The following is a 15,388-nucleotide window of genomic DNA, read 5'->3' on the forward strand; positions in this document are numbered from 1 at the left end:
AAAAGCAAGAAAAGCAGCTTTTCACAGGCTAAAAGCTTTTAGGATGGGATGGACCTTAAATTGCCTATTTCACAGACACAAAAATGGCTCCAAGGGAAGCTTGGACATTATTACATTTTTTCAGGAGAACATAAAGATATAATATTAACTCAACCTGACTCAAAACCAAAGCTATTCATCTAAACTAGTTGTGGAAAGGAACAAAAATCCATGACCTAAAAGCCACGACCGCATTTGAAAGTAATTTCTATACCACTCTTATTTCCCATTAAGCACATCCCATAGTGCAACTGACATATATCACGTACAGATTTCCATCACCCAGAAAGCTACAGTGTAGACACCAAACATCAACCGGATACCAATAGTTATTCTGTTGCATCATCTACCCCTAGTCATCCCCACCCAGCAAACTGTACTGGAACTATATGATCAGAATAGCCACAGGAAAGGTTTGCTCACCAATATATCCCCACGGCCCATACCAGAGGCTGGTATCATCGTGTCTTGCTACTCTCCAACCCCTTTTATCAGTTGTGGTTTTTTTTAAATAATAAAGAAATTCTTTCAAAAGCAACCAACAGATCACCTACATATTCTGCCTGCCTTCACAGTATTCATTATAAAGCTGAGTAATGGCCAACATTTTAAAATTGGGACATTCACCTAAAAATCCATATCTCTGGCTTCTCTCGAGACTCAATTTTGGCAATAGTGGGTGCACACTCACCCAAGGCACTGCTGGTGGGTCAGATAGCCAACCACCCACTGAGATCAAGGCCCACCCACCCACCCATCCCTACCCACTCTGTTTCACTCACCACCACTCACCCATTCCTATGGTGTCCTCATAATTAACTATCTGAAACAGGACACTTTTGAGAGTGAAGGGGCGGCACCGTTAATAATTACACTAGGACAAACTGTCATTAACAGGACATACAGTCATCCTACTTGGGTTACCAGCGTTGACTCCAGCTTCGAATCTCTACAAGTCTGTCTTTGATCTTTTCTAACCCAACTGCTTTGGTTTGCTGTGCTCATCAGTTTTGCCTTGGGATTGAAAGGCTGGGAAATTTTAATGTCTAATTAGTAAATCGCTTAAGGGGACAATCGAAATTGAGAAAGAAAAAAATGTTCCAGTAGCGGGGCAGTTGAGGAAAAGTGGGACAAACTGAAGGGGGCAAGGTCTCAGGGATTTTACTTCTCCTGGGGATCATCCTTAACTTCCCATAGAATTTCATTAAACCTTGTGAACCCTCTAATCACTGGAGGTTTTATTAGCTGGAATCTAATGAGGAGACCTTGAGACCATACTGTTAAGGTTTTTCAAGTGCTTACCAGTGTCACAGGGGCCTGGCTGGTGGTAGGGGTGCTAAATTTCTGGTACCTTTTAAGAAAAAAATGATACAACCTCCTCTGAAACTGAGCAACTACTCAAAAACCTAGCATGCATTCTGTCCTCCTGATGAGCTGTCAAGATTTCCTTTTAAAATGAACCCAGTGTGTAGTTGGGCTCGTTGCCAAATGTGGCAGCCATTAGTTTGAAAACAGTTTGAAATGCTCATGCTTTGGAATCATATAATCGAAATCAATTAATGTACCATTTGGGACTTTGTATATACATCCAAATCTCAGGCAGCAAGCTTTCCAAACTACCCAGTTTGACTATGGGACAGTCTTGCAGTGTTTCCATCAGTCTCTCCAATTACATCAGGATGGTTCCATGTGAATATTCTCTCCTCTTCTTCAAATAAACTTATTAGGTATGACCGTCTTCACTTAAGAAAAATAAAAACAAAAACCCCTACTCCAGAAAAGTTTAAGAAAAAAATAAAAAAAAAATTATCTAATACAGAGATCCTTAGGAGGGGTGGGCATTCATAGGCATCCCAAAATTCAGGGGTGAGGATGCAATGAAAAGTGTATTGGGTATTAAAAACACTTTTTCTCTAAAAAAAAGTTTTAAAGAACAAAAAGAAAGTTGCGGTCAATCAACAAATAGAAAATGGACAGGTTTGGGGTTATTTTTAATAGTTATCGAAACAGGACATGGTTATATTAGGATTGTGAAATAGCTGAGGTGATTCTTTCCTAGAAAGGTGGATGCCACGCTGAGAAACCTGGAAGCCAGGATGGGAAATTCACTTTGGGTTCTCAGTCAGTAAACTCCATTCATCAGAGAGGTGACCATCCTGCCAAGTGATGTTTCAAGCTAGAGAGGTCAAGATATAAAGACAGAAGGAAAAGCTACGATGGACTGCACTTCTTTTGAAACAAGAAGGGGAATGAAGGGAAATACCAACAATTGTACCTAGCAATTCCAAGCCCACCTGCTCCTCCCTGTTCTTGACGCCCTCTCTGTGTTCACATGCAATATTATTTGTAAAGACTAGACCACTAAGCAGACGTTTTAAAACACACGTTGGCCATTTCTTTCCTGGGCCGACATAAACATCTATCCCTTTCTTGATTTTTAAAAATTCACGAGGCCACCCCTTCAGGTATTCCAAATGGTTTCCTCAGCTGCTGGTTTTCATGTATCTTTCAAAAGGACGATCATTATACATCCATCATCTACGTCCTTTTGGCTTGGGGAGGACACTCACACCCAGGCCTTTGACTTACTCACGAGACTGCAACTGGAAGCTGCCGGAGTTGAGCCCACGTAGCCCAGCCACAGTGCTTCTTCACACTTGGCCTAGACCATCATCTCATGATGATACAGCATCTGATTCTGCTCAGCATCAAGGCTCTGGTCCGGTTCTGCACACACCATGTTGTGTTTCCAAACAGCTTTCATAAATTTTAGTTCATGAGGAAGAGCGCACAGAAGCTACCTCTCAAGGCTCTACCGGTCATTTCTTTCCCTTCCCTCGCAGTCCCGGCCCAATAATCCCAAGCACTCTCTAAAACTGACTCATGCTCTAGGTGTCCCACATCAAAGGGGGCTGCCAGTTTCCAAACATCGCTAACTTAAAAATATACATATATCAAATTAGAAAGCTACTCTACTGCTCTGGGACCCTGAACATTAGAAATTTCATTGATTCCAAATCAAATCAAGAGGGACTGAAAATGGAAAGTCAGTAAAATATAGACAGATCCATGGATATAAAAGCAACTTTTAGACACATAACAATTGGCAGATTTTAATCACAGGCCTTTATCTAGGGCTTTCCGTTTGCATATGTTATAATTAATAAGTAAATATACATCTACCAAAAATTCACCACTGATCCATTGGGATCTCGATCCAAGGTAGTCAATGGGTTGACTATAGTGTCCAAAAATCTAAAGCCAGCAATGTGATCTTTACCAACAAGTTACTTTATCTCTCTAGGTCTCATTTCCTCACTTTTAAAATAGGAAGAATGGTAGAAACTGCCTCCGAAGGCTGCGGTAAAGATTCAATCAGATAAAGTAGAGAGCAGGTGTCAGTACCGAACCTGTCCTAGACTTATACACTCATGGACAAGGTAGTAATTAACATTAACGGATTCTTATAACCCAGGTAGTGATTAACATTAAATGTGTTCTTCTTGCCCAAATTAACTTGAGGCTCATGGAACAGATGATATTCCTCACTCAAGATTCTCAATCTAATGAACTGTGGAGCAGATAAGAACGAAACTGTGATCTGTGTTCACAGTTACCCAGTCTCTGTCTGGCTCCACTGCTCCCCTGACCAGTGGAAGACTTGGAAGAGCCCTCAGTTGAGAAACGGGAGGGATAGGAATCAGCAGCTTGGGATGAACGAATAACAATGACAGATCATTATCCAATGACATGAACTATCCAATCTCCATGTACACAATAGTATTTCCGTAAGAGTCAACGCAACTGTGTCAAACAGAAAATATATCGAGGCACTAAGATATTTGGCAATAAAAATTATTTGGTGGACTAAAGTGTGTGTGTGTGTGTGTGTGTGTGTGTGTGTGTGTGAGAGAGAGAGAGAGAGAGAGAGAGAGAGAGAGAGAGACAGAGAGAAACTGTACGATTCACTTGAATTACAACTCAGCATTCAGAGAACACACTCTTTTAACAGACTTTAATAACTTTTCTAATTAAAGATTTCTAGTTCTCATTTAATCAGTTATCATAATTCAAAATTCCTTGTTGAATCATGGAAAAAAAAAATTTAAACGACAATGTCTTAAGATGATGACCAAACAAGTTTGTATCCATTTGCAAGAATAGTCTAAAACACTTAGAGCAGAGGTATCCAATAATAGTGTCTTGGTTAAATTACGGCATTCTACAAAATATGGCCATGCTACAATGGCATGACATGTGATGCCTAGGAATGATTACACCAGTGTCAATCTGTAGGCTTAGAAAGATGTTTGATTAAATGACACACATATAAAAAAATTTTATTAAGGAAAATTCAAAATTCAAAAGCAAGAGTATAGTGAACCCTCGTGTACATACTACCCAGCAAACACTATTCAAAATTTAAGGCTAAATCTTATTTAGGCTCAAACACTAGCCATACCTTTGCCTCACCCCTCAATTATAGCCCCACCGTATCAATCAAGATATTCTATTAAATAAGATAAAAGACAATATAAGACTGCCTGTAAAACATAATCTTGTTTTTTTAAAAAAGCCAAAAGTATGTACGCACCAGAAAAAAGTCTATACACCTAAAAGGTAACAGCAATGTCTGTGGGTGATGAGCATACAGGGGTATATTTTAGGTTGATGTGTTTTTAATCAACTATTTCTACAATGAACCAATCATGCATTACTTGCATTATAAAGACAAATGAGCAAGTAGAGAGGACAAAATGGGTAAAGGGAGTCAAATATATGGTAACAGAAGGAAACTAGACTTTGAGTGGTAAGCATGCAATAAAAGATACAGATGTTGAATTATAATGTTGTACACCTGAAATTTATATGTTATTAACGAATGTTATCCCAATAATTTAACTTAAAAAAAGAAATAGCTTTTATAAATTTTTCTGAAAAAAAAAAAATAATAATTAAATCATACTCACTCTGTCCTTAAAAATATTTTGGTACCAAAAATGAAACAATCTCAAGTTATTTTTACTAAAAATATTCAAATTTACTGCTAAATGTAATTTTTCTATTTTCTGTATTTTCCTAAATTTTACTATTCTATATTAGTTCCCTATCCCCCCCACAAAAAAAGATCCAAGTCAACAACATAAAGGTATGAGAAAAAAAATTGTACACACACACATACGTACATGCAGATGTAAAGTTTGTATAAAGAACACTGCTTGCTATACATCACGTGCCAGTTCTTACTAGAAAAGAAATCATTATTCAAAAAATGTTAAGAGCTGATGCAAATTTATAGGGCACCAATGCTGAGTGACAGACATCTGTGGTAGGGTAATGCTAGGCTGTTTCTTGCTTTGTTGATTCAACAATCAGCACTGAATGTCTTCTGTTCTAATTTATTTTAACTTCTGCTTAATTAAATGCATAAAAGAACTAATGTGTTAGATTTGGGGATTTAAAATGACTTTCACCCAGCTGTTTTTAAACACACTAGGAAATTTCTTGAATATAATTGTTCTTTTAGAGGCAAAAAAGCAGACTGTAACCATGACATTCACACAGAGGGGAATTATCACCCAGTGACACTATCTTACAACTTATAAACAGTAATTCCCATCCAGAGTTTAAAGATATTCCAGGAATTCTCCAGCTACCTCATAAGGTGATATAAAAATTGCAATAAGAAAAGGTCAAGATAAAATTATTTCAAATTCATTCTCAAACAATTCAAAACAAGTGCTCAATAACATGTGCGAGATCAAACAGAATCCGGCAAGCACAAAGATCTCACTTTTTGGAGAACTAAGGAGTCTTCTTCTCCTTGGCCCCGCACCAGTTTTTTTAAAAATGGAGTATTTGTGGAGTTCCATTATGGCTTTAAATATGTTAGATAACAGTAAAATCCAAAAATGAGAGAGGGGGAAGATGGAAATCAATATCCAGATCTTTCTACTCCAGTCAACATTTCAGTGTCTCTCTTCGAGATGCTCTAGGTTTTTCTCATGCATAACCACATGTTCCTTTTTCTTATAATTGAGGTATAATTGAGATAATAACATTATATCACATTAACATTAAATTCAGATGTACAACATAATGATTCGATATATACGTGTATATATATTGCAACATGATCATTACAATATGTCTAGTTAATATCCATCACCACACTTGGTTAGTTTTTTTCTTGTGATGAAGATTAACGCTCTTAGCAAATTTCAAATATATCCAACATAGTATTATTAATTATAGTCACCATGCTGTGCATTACATCCCCAGGACTCACTTATTTTATAACTGTTAGTTTATACTGTTTCTCTGTCTTCACCCATTTTGCCCACCCTTCAACCCCTGGCCTCTGGCAACAACCAATCTGTTCTCTGTATCTATCAGTTCAATTTTGTTTTTTTCTTTAATAGATCCTACCACACCTTAACATGAGGAATTTACTTTCTACTTACTCCAACCCTCCTGTCCATCCAAGTGCTATTCAGAGTACATATTTAAAAAGAACATGTAGAATACATTTCTACTCAGTCTGATGCTTAATGCTGAGTTTGTACTCAGTAACAGTGCTGAATTACAGTAACATGTATAATGCAGTATCCTCCACTTTGCAAACTGAAATATCACAACGGGAGCCCAATATTGTAACATCTCAATCTGGTATTTCATCCTATGGGACCATTCAGGTTCTTGGTTATTTGCCAAAAAAGTCTAAGCCAGAATTTGAGGAAGAACCTTGGCCAAACTTTTAATCCACAGAATTTTAAATTACTTTCAGAAAGCACAAAGAACCAGCTTTGCTTGCAGGGACAATTTATAATTTTTTAGACTTCAAAATATGAGGAACTCTAAGAAAGTTTTCTCTTCAAAGCATTCACACCTCACTGGGGGAAATTCTAAGACCTCAAACACAATCATTAAGCCACATGGATGTCTTTTCCCATAGATATTGAAGATTTTCCTTCCATCGATCTCCCCTGGACCCCATTTCAGCCTGGGGATCAACATGTTCTCAACTGAAGTCAACTAACCGATTGCCTTACCTGGCCTGATTCTTCCATCTTTACATGTTTCTGCTTTACACATCCCCCAAGATACAACAAGCCTACTTGGTAGAAGGCTGGGGTTTTCAATGACCCAAAGCAAACAAAAAATGCCATTGAGGAAGGTCTTTTCTGTAGCTCTACTTTATTTTTTCTCAAAGAACTAAATAATAATTTTCAAACAACAGCACAAACTGGACCATGACAATTTCCTGCATGTTATGGAAACCTGCACTAAGGCAAATGAATGCCTCTGAGCAGGACTCAGGAAAATGCATTGAGGCCGAAAGAGATTTTAAACACAATGCTTCCCAAAGCTAGTCCCCTTCTGGCGGTTTCTATCTCATACTGCAGAGGTTAATGAGTTAGTGGGTCTCCTCTAGGTCTAACTTTGGAGTTTGACCATATGGGAAGCAGAGATAAGCAAGTAAAAAGATGTGGAGCTGACCAATACGAGCAGATAATGCCATTCTGAATACAGATTACAAGTTTGCAATGCTATGTAACATAATTTAAACAGATATTACAAAATGGACTCCTCCTAGGCAAGGCGCTCTTAAGAATAACTTAGGTATGTCTGAAAGCCACAGTGACATTTTGAGAACCCTGGGAACTAGTTAATTTTCTGACATTTTTAGATCTAGACAACTTGCTGGCCTGAAAGAATTAGAAATTTTCAGAAAGAACCAGATTTCAAAATAAGCCAACCCCCACCCTGAGTTTTTCAGAGTTTTTGAACATTAGCCACTAACTACAGACTAAGTCCCAATGCAACTCAATCCACTCAGATTCAACTTAAAAAAAAAAAAAAAAAAAGCTAACAATTAGAATTTACCACAAAGCAGGCCCAGTGTTAAGGTTTTTAACACCTTCCCAAGCAGGTGTTTAACCCCATCGAACAGACAAGGAGACTGCTATGGTCTACGTGTATTGTGCCTCCCAAAATTCTTATGCTGAAATTCTAACCCCCAAGGTAATGGTATTAAGAAGCAAGGTCTTGGGGAGGTGATAATGTCAAGAGGGTGGAACCGTCGGAATTGGGACTAGTGCCCTTATGAAAAAGACTCTACAAAATTACTCCCTTCTACCATATGAGAACACAACGAGAAGGCATCATCTATGAACCAGACACCTAATCTGCGGCACCTTGTTCTTGGACCTCCTGGCCTCCAGATCTGCGAGAAATAAATTTATATATAAGCCACCAGATAATGGTATTTTTTCTAATAGTAGCCCAAAAGGACTAACACAGAGACTAATGCTCAAAGGGATTGAATAAAGTTGTCCAAGGTCAAACAGCCAGTGGGTTAGGATTTGCACAGAAGTCTAGGTCAGCTGGACTCCAGAACAGAGACATTTAACCACCCTGTCAAGCTGCCTCTCCCACCAAAGGAGCAGCCCTACCTCACTGCACTAACTGAAAGACAGCACGCCTTCTGTCCTGTGGGACCTCCCAATTCCACCTGCCACCTCCTTGTTGCCCAACTAGTTGTATGCAATGCCAGGATAAACCACAACCCCTTCTCAACTTGTGCCAATTTATCTCAAGCATGACTGATTTTTTTGTAGCCATGGAGGACACACACCTCAGAAAATAATGCATCTTCTTCAGAACATTAAGATAAACCTGGGCGATATAGTTCCAAGCAGGAAATTCCTTGCTTCAAGGAGGAAAAAAAGGTAAAACATTCACTTATTTAACAATATACTGTAGGCATTGGGGTCCCATAGTAAACTTGAACAGAGTAACACTCTATCTGAAATCACTATATAACTGTAATTAACTGTTGATAGGTCTATGAAGAGCAGAAAGGAAGGACAGGAGTGACTGCTCCTACAGACACTGAAAGCCATGAGCATGCAGCAGGTCGTGACTCCGTCACCACTATGAACATGCTCAACATTCCTTCCAGCCTCAACACAAAGACCAGCATCCGAGATCCTCACACTGTTTGGAGGAGCTGGTTCTCCTGAACTGATGCTGGGTCTCAATGAGCAACTCATACCATCTCAAGTTCTAAGTCACAAAAATCATCCATCAACCCCACAGGACATGAAGCAGTGAAAAATCTCTGCCTGAAACAGACACTTCTGTTCATACTTTGTTTTCATCTGCATAAGCTCAGTCCACTCTCTACCTAAAATCAAAATTTTAAATAACCAATCCTTTCTAGAAAGTGGCCAGTATTCTTAACTTACGAATACTTAGAAAGAGATGTCAATAATAAGCAGGCCCAGTGTTAAGGTTTTTAACACCTTCCCAAGCAGGTGTTTAACCCCATCGAACAGACAAGGAGACTGCTATGGTCTACGTGTATTGTGCCTCCCAAAATTCTTATGCTGAAATTCTAACCCCCAAGGTAATGGTATTAAGAAGCAAGGTCTTGGGGAGGTGATAATGTCAAGAGGGTGGAACCGTCGGAATTGGGACTAGTGCCCTTATGAAAAAGACTCTACAAAATTACTCCCTTCTACCATATGAGAACACAACGAGAAGGCATCATCTATGAACCAGACACCTAATCTGCGGCACCTTGTTCTTGGACCTCCTGGCCTCCAGATCTGCGAGAAATAAATTTATATATAAGCCACCAGATAATGGTATTTTTTCTAATAGTAGCCCAAAAGGACTAACACAGAGACTAATGCTCAAAGGGATTGAATAAAGTTGTCCAAGGTCAAACAGCCAGTGGGTTAGGATTTGCACAGAAGTCTAGGTCAGCTGGACTCCAGAACAGAGACATTTAACCACCCTGTCAAGCTGCCTCTCCCACCAAAGGAGCAGCCCTACCTCACTGCACTAACTGAAAGACAGCACGCCTTCTGTCCTGTGGGACCTCCCAATTCCACCTGCCACCTCCTTGTTGCCCAACTAGTTGTATGCAATGCCAGGATAAACCACAACCCCTTCTCAACTTGTGCCAATTTATCTCAAGCATGACTGATTTTTTTGTAGCCATGGAGGACACACACCTCAGAAAATAATGCATCTTCTTCAGAACATTAAGATAAACCTGGGCGATATAGTTCCAAGCAGGAAATTCCTTGCTTCAAGGAGGAAAAAAAGGTAAAACATTCACTTATTTAACAATATACTGTAGGCATTGGGGTCCCATAGTAAACTTGAACAGAGTAACACTCTATCTGAAATCACTATATAACTGTAATTAACTGTTGATAGGTCTATGAAGAGCAGAAAGGAAGGACAGGAGTGACTGCTCCTACAGACACTGAAAGCCATGAGCATGCAGCAGGTCGTGACTCCGTCACCACTATGAACATGCTCAACATTCCTTCCAGCCTCAACACAAAGACCAGCATCCGAGATCCTCACACTGTTTGGAGGAGCTGGTTCTCCTGAACTGATGCTGGGTCTCAATGAGCAACTCATACCATCTCAAGTTCTAAGTCACAAAAATCATCCATCAACCCCACAGGACATGAAGCAGTGAAAAATCTCTGCCTGAAACAGACACTTCTGTTCATACTTTGTTTTCATCTGCATAAGCTCAGTCCACTCTCTACCTAAAATCAAAATTTTAAATAACCAATCCTTTCTAGAAAGTGGCCAGTATTCTTAACTTACGAATACTTAGAAAGAGATGTCAATAATAAAAATGCAGTGCACAGTATTAGTTTTACCTAGTGGCAAAACCATAATTATATAGCATTTCTATATTAATGAAAGTTCAACATAATAAGTGAGCCAAAAAATTAGGACACCATTGATTTAATATAGAGTAAATAAGTATCCTGTGAATTAGGTGTGAGCAAAGGGCTTTGTGTTGCAGCTCATCGTAATTTCAGATAAAAAGGACTTTGTGTGGTGAAGTGAATCCTCCTAATAAATGACAGCCTAGTGAAACATGCTTTTAACCCAAAATAATACCATCTCTTGAAAATATCAAAGTCACATTTGTTATGATTTTACTCCAAGATCTCATTTAACTTCAAGAAGTGTCTGCAATGTTCAGCAGAGGGTAATGTTCACAAAATAACCTTTCTAAGAAAGCGATAAAACCATAAAACCAATTAAAGCCTTACACATTTCCTCTAATACTTTCTGTAAATTTTGCATAATTTGATTTGACAAAAGAAACTTATTTCTCCCCCGCCTTCAACCTTGAGCCATTGTGTCATGAGCTACCCCGTATGTTGCCAGTTGCTTTCTACAAAAATGGGTCTGTTCATTTTAATTCTTAAGCTGTTACAGGAAAGCAGAAAGAAGAATGCAATGCTATCTTCAACTTTTGTATAGAGTTAAAGGCCACTTTGTAGAGCAATACTGTCCATACTCATTTTCCAGCTCTGCAGTGTCTGAATTGCACACTCATTGACAACTGTCCCTCAATCTGTCCTGCCATACCGTCTCTCATTTTCATATGTTTACCTTCATCTGCTCCTTTCCCCTCTCTCACAAAGAATTGCTGAGAATGCCCTGAGGAACAAGTGTGTCCTATAAATGTTGAAATATCAACCATAACACTGAGACTAAGGCAAATACTTGGACCCTCAAAGTATGAGATAAACATTAACTAAATCGTATTTGAAAGTTTATGGAATTATGATTCTTTTTATTTTCCTACCTCTCTGGACTACACACATTGTGCATGGGTGGTAGACTTTTTCTATAAATAGCCAGATAATAAATATTTTAGGCTTGGCCAGAAACCACTCAAATGATGCACTCAAGTCTGCCACTGTAGCAAGAAAACAGCCATAGACAATAAGTCAACACAGCATGGCTGTGTCCCAGGAAAACCTGATTTACAAAAATGAGCAAGTGGGCCAGATGTCTGCCTGTGGGCTCTGGTTTGCCAAGCCCTGGTCTTGAGAATCAAGTCTTAGAATCAGCAAAATGAAGTTAGAGACTAGTAATAGACCAGGCTGACACTTATTAGCTGGGTAATTCTGGGCAAGTCACTTAACTTTTCTTTGCTTAGAGAAACCCAGTAACATTAAAGTGCCAGGTACACTATATTTATCATTTCAGTCCACATTCATACAAAGCTGGTTTTCCTTTTGTCCACTGACAGACGACAAAAAAGACAGCAGAGAGAGGTCTGGCTGCCTCTTCCAGGCCCCATGGCCTCAAAGAACTAAACACAATCTTGTCGAGTTTACCACATACACTTCTCAGAAGTGGAAATTATTTGGCAAATGAAAACTGGTAGGTTTAACCTTAAGAAAATCAGATATCCAAAGTCTCTGAGCTGCTATCAAAAGAGAGTCCCCATATTCATCAGGCCCAGAAGTAATTCAGACAGATGGCAGGAGAGGAGAAATCTCATCACCTTCACACCAGGAAGGAGCCTTCCACAGCTACACGGCAGCGCCCTTGATCTTAACCAGCCAGCATAAGAGGAACAGGGGTTTTATGAAGCACCTAGCAGTTTATTATACTCTGCAGCTCTTTCTCTTTTATAGGATTTTCTGCCCAAACTCAACAGCCACCACCATTCTGGAGAAGTTAACATCAGTCTTTATTTATCAAGTAACACACACAACCACCTCTGGTTCCCAGTGTAGCCAGCCATTTTCTTTGGACAAAAATAAATAAATAAATAAGGTAAAGCTTGACTTCTAGTCCTTTCCAATATAATCTTATTTTATTTTGTTTTCAGGATATCTCAAATTCACATACGAAATTCCCACTAAAAGAACTTCATGGGCACATTTCACTTTTAGAAAAATAAAGGGTTTCAAGTCACACACACACACACACACACACACACACACACACACACACACACACACACACACACACACACACACACACACACACACACACACACACACACACAGAGCAATGCAGAAGGCCAAACGATATATTTCTTACCTCTTCCAGATCTCAGGTTCTGAATGGTGGAAAAGTGGGAACTCACATGGTCAAGATTATCCCTGCCTACTACGACATTTCTGTCTTCAGAATTTAACCCTCAACAACAGCACAGCAATACAAAAGCAGAACAAAACAATATCTGATATTAAATACGCTCCCTCATGAGAGTCCCAATTTAAACGGGTCACATTAATAGTAGCACCAAGATTCATCAAAAAACTCTATTTGCCAGAAGAAAAACACACACACTCACACACACACACACACACACACACACACACACACACACACACACACTCTCTCTCTCTAATACAAAAACAGGGTACATCCAATTGGTTAAACTTCATAAAACCTTTCAGACAGAAGAACCCTACAATATCTTCCTATAATGCCTTTTTTTAAGTCCCAAACTATCATAAGTATTATTTACAACACAAAGATAGAATCATTTTTACTGAATATGTAGATTTCTACTCGGTCAATTTATTGAGACAGTTTCAGTGCAAGAAATAATCTGGAGGCATTCTTGAACTGAAGATTACAAGACAAGGAGTGATGGTCATCAGCATCAAGGTGTCTGCTACTGGCCATCCCGTAAGTGAGTACCATGAACATGGTTTCCCGCTGAATAACTATGACTCACGATTGCAGCATTATCTTCTTGGAAATAAAAGGGGCGTTACATCAGTTTGACAATAAGGAGCATGTGCAAAGGGAATTTAAACAACACGACCAGAATTAAATCTGAGGAATTTGAGAAATATGTGTTTCGCACCTCCTATAGGTCAGACATCCTAGAATGTACTTTAAACACACTATCTCCAAGCCTCAGAGTAACCTTGTAAGAGAGGGGTTATTTATCCCCATTATACAGAGCATGATATTGCGGCTCAAAATCACATGATGATGTTCATTCGTTCACTCAACAAAAATCTACTGAGAACCTGCTATGTTCCATGATACCAAGCACTGGAAAGTGACTGACACAGACACATCTCAGCCTTTGTAGAGTTTGCAATCTTCTAAGTGGCAAAGCCAGATTCCAAATCCAAACCTGAATAAAATGCCAATGTCCTTGCTCTTTCCAATAGTTTCGAAAACTATGTAAATGGGTCACATCATAAGCTACTCAACTTGGAGGTAAATTGAATCAGAAGCCAACTTCTGTATTCTACATCTACAGTACCTGCGCTGCCCTCCCTTGTTCACCTGCTCTGCACTCCTGCAGAATGACAGTCATATGTGCCACGTCACCACCAATAACTCTTAGTTGAGAGGTCTTTTAAAAGTGCTATTGGAACAGACCTTCTTTGTGCATGCAAAGTACCAAATCTGACCCCAAAACATTCCACTTTCTATCTCCAGAAAGGCCTTTCCCAAAGTCCCCACCATCGTTGGTCCCCATTCAAAAGGTATGCCCAGGGAAGGAATTTGTTTATGGATTCAGTGATGATCAGTTGCTCTGATCTATCTGGCCCCCATCATAAACTTGTATTAGTTATGTATTACTGTGTAACAAATGATCCCACAACATAGTGGCTTCTAGTAGCACACACTTACGATCTCAGTTACTGTGGGTCAGAACTCCAGATCAGTTTAGCTGGGTGGTTCTGGCTCAGCGTTTCTCCGAAGATTGCATAAAGGTATCAGCTGGTTTATAGTCATCTGAAAATGTGACTTGGGATAGAGGATGTACTTCCAAGCTCACTCACATGGCTTCCAGTAGTAGAAGGTCTCAGTTCTTCACCATGCAGGCCTCTCCACGGGGCTTTCTGAGCGTCCTCACATCGTGGCTGGTCCCAGAGCGAATGGTCCAGGGCAGCAAGTCTCCTTAGGAAACTGTCTCTAAAGTTACTATCACTTTCATCTTATCCTTTTCATTACAAGTGAGTCACTAAGTCCAACCCATACTCAATGGAAGGAGAATTAAGCTCCAACTCTTGAAAAAAGGAGTGCCAAAGAATTTGTGGACATATTTTAAGATAACTACTACCTTATAACCTCTCTCTAAGATGAGAAGACATCAGATCTTCAGGAGAACTCAGGTTTATTAACCACAAATCTAGACCTATAAGAAAAGTTTAAAGTTGATTTCTTTCTATTGATTGGTCTTCTAACCAGACCTAGTCAACTGGTCAGCTACACCAAAGTATGAAAATCAAACTCGATTAGGCATTAGGCCTAGTACTTATTTTAATTTAAATTATCAACATTTGAAAAGAAACTGTAAAAGACTGGTGTTTTTGATGTACTGGTGTTCCTAAATTATTATTCTCTTTTCCGCAATCACATTTCAAAACTATCTCACTCACAGGTGCTGGGTTTTCATGTGTCTAGAGCTGCATTCCTTACATAAGAATATAAACATCTAAGCCAGGTATTATTATTCCATAGAAAGGAAAAAACATTAGATGATTTACAAACCAATAAAGTCCTTTATCCACTGCAGGATAAC

At 39.1% G+C, this 15,388-nt stretch overlaps 1 protein-coding gene across 3 annotated transcripts in view; it reads right to left on the reverse strand.

Moving 5' to 3' along the window:
• Nucleotides 1-15,388, reverse strand: part of PTPRG (protein tyrosine phosphatase, receptor type G) — a 642,217-nt gene that overhangs the window by 538,781 nt on the left and 88,048 nt on the right. The window lies entirely within an intron of this gene.

This window comes from Pteropus alecto, unplaced genomic scaffold (genome assembly GCF_000325575.1).
Source record: "Pteropus alecto unplaced genomic scaffold, ASM32557v1 scaffold75, whole genome shotgun sequence".
Lineage (NCBI taxonomy): Eukaryota > Metazoa > Chordata > Mammalia > Chiroptera > Pteropodidae > Pteropus > Pteropus alecto.